The sequence below is a fragment of the Mastomys coucha genome, unplaced genomic scaffold, assembly GCF_008632895.1.
Source record: "Mastomys coucha isolate ucsf_1 unplaced genomic scaffold, UCSF_Mcou_1 pScaffold20, whole genome shotgun sequence".
Taxonomy (NCBI): Eukaryota; Metazoa; Chordata; class Mammalia; order Rodentia; family Muridae; genus Mastomys; species Mastomys coucha.
Window position 1 is genome coordinate 36575080 of NW_022196903.1, and position 6568 is coordinate 36581647.

Genomic DNA, 6568 nt, shown 5'->3' on the forward strand with positions numbered 1-6568 from the left:
TTCATCAGAACCTAGTACTCCCACCACAGCAAGTCCTGGATATCCCAAAACACCAGAAAAACAAGATTCATATCTAAAATCATATCTCATGATGGTGCTAGAGAAATTTAAGAACATGAATAACTCCCTTAAAGAGATACAGGAGAATACAGGTAAAGAGGTACAAGCCCTTAAAGAGGAAACAAACAAACAAACAAAAATCCCTTAAAGAATTACAGGAGGTCATGAGTAGACAAGTAGAAGCCCTTAAAGAGGAAACACAAAAATCCCTTAAGGAATTACAGGAAAACACAAACAAACAGGTGAAGGAATTGAGCAAAACCATCCAGAACCTAAAAATTGAAATAGAAACAGTTAAGAAATCACAAAGAGAGACAACTCTGGAGTTACAAATCTTAGAAAAGAAGTCAGGCAAAATAGATGCTAGCATCACCAACAGAATACAAGAGATAGAAGAGAGAATCTCAGGTGCAGAAGATACCATAGAAAACATTGACACAACAGTCAAAGAAAATGCAAAATGCAAAAAGTTCCTAACCCAAAACATCCAGGAAATCCAGGACACAATGAGAAGACCAAACCTAAGGATAATAGGTATAGAAGAGAGTAAAGACCTCCAACTTAAAGGGCCAGTAAATATCTTTAACAAAATTATAGAAGAAAATTTCCCTAACCTAAAGAAAGAGATAGCCCTGAACACACAAGAAGCCTATAGAACTCCAAATAGACTGGACCAGAAAAGAATTCCTCCCACCGCAAAGTAGTCAAAACACCAAATGCACAGAACAAAGAAAGAATATTAAAATCAGTAAGGAGAAAAGGTCAAGTAACATATAAAGGCCGGTCTATCAGAATTATACCAGTCTTCACACCAGAGACTATGAAAGCTAGAAAATCCTGGGCAGATGTCATATAGACCCTAAGCGAACACAAATACCAGCCCAGACTACTATACCCAACAAAATTTTCAATCACCATAGATGGAGAAAGAAAAGTATTCCATGACAAAACCAAATTCACACCATATATTTCCACAAATCCAGCCCTTCAAAGAGTAATCAATGGAAAACCCCAACACAAGGAGGGGAACTACATCTCTAAAAAAGCAAAAATGAAATCTTCCAACAAAACTAAAAGAAGATAGCCACATGAATGCAATTCCAACTCTAACAACAAAAATAACAAGAAACAACAATTAATTTTCCTTAATATCTATTAATATCAACGGACTCAATTCCCCAATAAAAAGACATAGACTATCAGACTGGGTACGTAAACAGGGCCCAACATTTTGTTGCATACAGGAAACCCACCTCAGTGAAAAAGACAGACACTACCTCAGAATAAAAGGCTGGAAAACAATTCTCCAAGCCAATGGTCCCAAGAAAAAAGCTGGAGTAGCCATTCTAATATCAATTAAAATTGACTTTCACCTTAAAATGATCAAAAAAGATAAGGAGAGACACTTCATATTTATCAAAGGTATGATCTACCAAGAGGAACACAAATACCAGCCCAGACTACCATACCCAGCAAAACACTCAATTACCATAGATGGAGAAAACAAAATATTCCATGACAAAACAAAATTTATACAATCTCTTTCCACAAATCCAGCCCTACAAAGGATAATAGATGGAAAACATTAACATAAGGAGCAAAACTACACACTAGAAGAAGCAAGAAAGTAATCTTTCAACAAATCCACACAAATCTAATTCCACCTCTTACAACAAAAACAACAGGAAGTGACAATTACCTTTTCTTAATATCTTAATATGAAAATTAATATGACCAACATATCCTAATTGATTGAAATCCACTAATATGAGGAATTAGAAATTTGTTGATTGTCATCTGATGGTCTTTCTAATTTGGTAATTGGAGAAATAGGCCCAATATTGTACAATCTATATACACTTTCAGCTTGTTTGTGACAGTGTCTTGCTGTGTACAACATAAGGGTCTTAAAATCTTGCTTCTCCTATCTCAACCTCTCTATTAGTAGCATTATTTATTTCATGTTTTTACACTATACTATGGTTTTCAGAACAGCTTACATATTTCAAAAGTATTTATATACCCAAGGGAGACATAGACAATTAACTTGGGAGGTGCCTTGTAGGAAAGAGAACAACAAAGAGTGAGATTGAATGTTTTGCTTAACATTTGTAGCTCTTGTATCAAGTTTGAAGAAGAGGATTTTATAAGTTACTCTTTCTCTGAGATGAATGCTTTTCCAAATTATCACAGCTAATGAACCAGATTCTTACCCGCACCTAGTGTCTGTGCCACCCTCCAAGCACAACCATTGTTCATTGAAACAGTTGGTGAATGACTTTATGGATAGATTATCGAATACACACACCATTTCTTAAATGAATGTAACCTGTTCTCTGTGGGCTGAGAATAAAGTCACTCACTTATGTCAAATAGTTTTGACCAAAGCAGGAAGTCTGTATCCAAAAATAGTGCCTACAATTCATTCCTCGGCACAGCAGCACTGTCAGTTCTCAGCTTAGCTACGATGGAGGTCAAATCCTTTGGTGATGTGAGGGTCATTGAAGTACAGTCTTATTACAATGAAATCCAATGTCTAAAAATTGTTCTTATTTTGGGTTTGTACCACAGTTAAGAGCCAAGATTTTAAACTCTACTAAATAAAAAACAAACCATAGAACAAAAAGACTTTACATATTTATGTTCATTTAAGAAAATACTAGTAGTAATGTATTATTTTGAAATATATAGTTAATATGTTTGGAATTATTTAAAATTTCTATTGAGAAAAATTATGTATTTTCAGTATTGCTGTAGACAAGCATCTACATAAGACTGTTAAATTGATTTTTGTTTTATATCAAAAAACTTTTATAATACTCATTTTTATTGTTATAATATTTTATAAATGTTAAGGAATATGACAAAAAAACATATTGTAGGTATTGAAGGGGGGTCTCTGAGAGGAGTTTGTGTACAAAAGGGAAAGAAGAATGTGATTTAACTCTATTTACTTAAAATATGTTTTTAAATGTTAACAAATTCAAATAAATTGAAATCATATAAAAAAAGAGGGGGTACAGAGCTAAACAAAGAATTCTCAACTGATGAATATCGAATGGCTGAGAAGCACCTAAAGAAATGTTCAACATCCTTAGTCATCAGGGAAATGCAAATCAAAACAACCCTGAAATTCCACCTTATACCTTTCAGAATGGCTAGGATAAAAAACTCAGGTGACAGCAGATGCTGGAGAGGTTGTGGAGAAAGAGGAACACTTCTTCATTGCTGGTGGGATTGGAAGCTGGTACAACCACTCTGGAAATCAGTTTGTCAGTTCCTCCAGAAATTGGGCATTGTTCTACCAGAGGACCCAGCTATACCACTCATGGGCATATATCCAGAAGATGCTCCAACATGTAATACGGGCACATGCTCCACTATATTCATAGCAGACTTATTTATAATAGCCAGAACCCAGATGTCCCTCAACAGAGGAATGGATACAGAAATTGTGGTACATCTACACAATGGAGTACTACTCAGCTTTTAAAAACAATGAATTTATGAAATTCTTAGGGAAATGGATGGATCTGGAGAATATCATCCTGAGTGAGGTAATCCAATCACAAAAGAACATACATGGTATGCACTCTGATAAGTCACTATTAGCCCAGAAGTTCAGAATACACTAAGTACAATCCACAAATCACAAGAAACTCAAGAAGAAGGAAGACCAAAAGGTGGACACTTCGTTCCTTCTTAAAAGGGGGAGCAAAATACCCATGGAAGGAGTTGCAGAGACTAACTATGGAACAGAGACTGAAGGCAGGGCACTCCAGCCTGATATAGCTGTCTCCTGAGAGGCTCTGACAGTACCTGACTAATACAGAAGTAGAGGCTCACAGCTATCCAGTGAACTGAGTACAGGGTACCCAATGAAGGAGTTAGAGAAAGGACCAAAGGAGCTGAAGGGTTTGCAGCCCCTTAGGACGAACAACAATATGAACTAACTAGTACCCTCAGATCTCCCAAGGACCAGCAGCATGTGTATAGTAGATGATGGCCAAGTCGGTCATCAATGCGAGGAGAGGCCTTTGGCTCTGTGAATGTTCTGTGCCCCAGTGCAGGGGAATGCCAAGGCCAGTAAGCAAGAGAGGGTGGGAAGGCACAGGGGTTTGTTCTTATTGTTGTTTTGTGGTTTGTTTGTTTGTTTTTTGTTTTGGAGGGGAAACTGGGAAAGGAGAAATCATATGACATTTAAATAAAGAAAATATCTAATAAAAAAAAATAAATGGGAAAACAAACAAACCAAAACCAAACCAAACAAACCAACAAATGAAAAACTAAAAGAACTCCTTCTATTTATGAGATAGAGAAAAGCCTGTTGTTTTTATCGTAGCCACTGAGCAGATTTAGGATTGACCCTTTGAATTATGAATCCTAACGACAGCAAATAGAGCACTCGTTCACATGCTTAAAAACTACGGGGTGTGTTTATGTCCTAAAGAAAAGAAAATTACCATTTTTTAATTGGATTGGTTTCTTGTTTTGAATCTCTACTTTCATAGTTGGGCTCTATAAATTCCTTCCATAATTTAGATATTACCCAAATATTTTGCTTCATTTCTCAAGGGTTTCTTTTTTTTTTAATTTTATTATTTCCTTTGTTGTACAGAAAATCTTTAGTTCAAATTCAGTTCCTTAGGGACATCTGTTCTCAAACATTTTTATTTTTAGTTGTTGCAAATGGACTTGCTTTGTCTTTCTTTTTGATAGTTCAAGGTTAACACTTGAAAATGTAACTACATTTTCCACAATAATTTGCTGTAAGCAAGTGCATAATAAAATCACAAATCTAAACTATTCCACGGTTAAAAAGAAAGGTTTATTGGAGATGAAACTGCCAAGGTTATCTCTGGGTGAGAGTGGGGCAGAGTGACAGAAAAGCAAGAGGATATTATAAGACAGTCAGCAGGGTGGAATCTTTATTTTGATGCCGGCTGTTTGGATTAACCTGGAACTACATGTCCTTGCCTGACATAGTTGATCTTTGGATATAGATTAAGGGAAGTCCTCGTAAACAAAAACCTGGGATTCCTGAGAAGTGCTGAATTTCCTCTCCTGTTTACCTAATAACAAGCCTTTTGACAGAATCTTCCTGTTTAGAGCATTGAGACCAGCATTGCCATTTTGGGAGCCTGATTTGGACCTAACATTTGTATCCTAAAACTGAATTCAACTGATAAATTATCTCCGCCTAGAAAAATGAGCCAATTCAAACCAAATTCATTTAAGGTATATAAAGACAGGTTCACTGATCTCTTGGGAGGAGGTCTGAGAAGTGTCCACACAGATGGGAAGAGTCGGAAGACAGAGAGAGAAAATACATGTGCAGAGAGAGAAGAGAGGAGAAAAGAAATAAGAGAAAGAAGGAAGATGGGAGAGAAAGGAGGGAGGCAGGAAGGGAGAGCAAGGAGAGATGGGGGTGCAGGTAGGGATTTAGGGATGCTGGGAGATCTTAAAAGATGTTAAATATATACCTCATCCATTTGCTCAGGGTCTGAAACCCTGCACTGATTACTAGTTTAAACATTTTGTTCAAGGTAGACTACTTTGAATTTTTCTATCAAAAACTATTTCATTTAAAGAGACAGTTACTTTTCTGAGTTGAATGTCCAGGGTTTTATTTTATTTTTTTATTTTTTGGTTTTTCGAGACAGGGTTTCTCTGTATAGCCCTGGCTGTCCTGGAACTCATGTTGTAGACCAGACTGACCTCAAACTCAGAAATCTGCCTGCCTCTGCCTCCTAAGTGCTGGCATTAAAGGCATAGGCCACTACTGTCTGGCTTGTTTTGGTTTTTACCTAATTGACCTAGCAGTGACTTCTTGAATTACAAAAGTGAATAAAAGATCATAGATGGATAGATTCATAGACAGAAAGAAAGAAAAAAGAAAGAAAGAAAGAAAGAGAGGAAGGAAGGAAGGAAGGAAGGAAGGAAGGAAGGAAGGAAGGAAGGAAGGAAGAGAAAAAGGAAGATAAATAGATAAACTGGTGATCAGCAGTTGAGGACTACAATTTTTTTTTGAAGATTTGTTTTTATTTATGTGTATTTGTGTGCCTGTATGAGTTTATGTTTATCCCATAAGGCCAGATACCTACAAGTATTGTGTTTTATAAAAATAAAGAAGAAGGGGTGGAGGTGTATTAAGATGTCTGGGAAAGAGGTGCCTCTGCAGGCCCATGCTAAGGAATCCCTTCCCCCTAAGGTACCAGTCCCAAGACAATATAGTATAGAATAGAGTTTATTTAGGGCATGGGGAGGGGAGTTGAGGGAGTAGTAGAAAGAGAGAAAAGCACACAGAGAGAGAGAGAGAGAGAGAGAGAGAGAGAGGCTGAGAGAGAGGCTGAGAGAGAGAGGGAAAGAGAGAGACAGAAGAGGAGTAGAGGCCAGCCAAGAGCAGAGACAGATGGAAGAGTAATGGGTACCGCGGACCGGGGTTTCTCGCAGGGTCCCTGTTCCGCGGGACAAGGGATTCTGGCCAGGTGGGCACGGGATTCGGCTT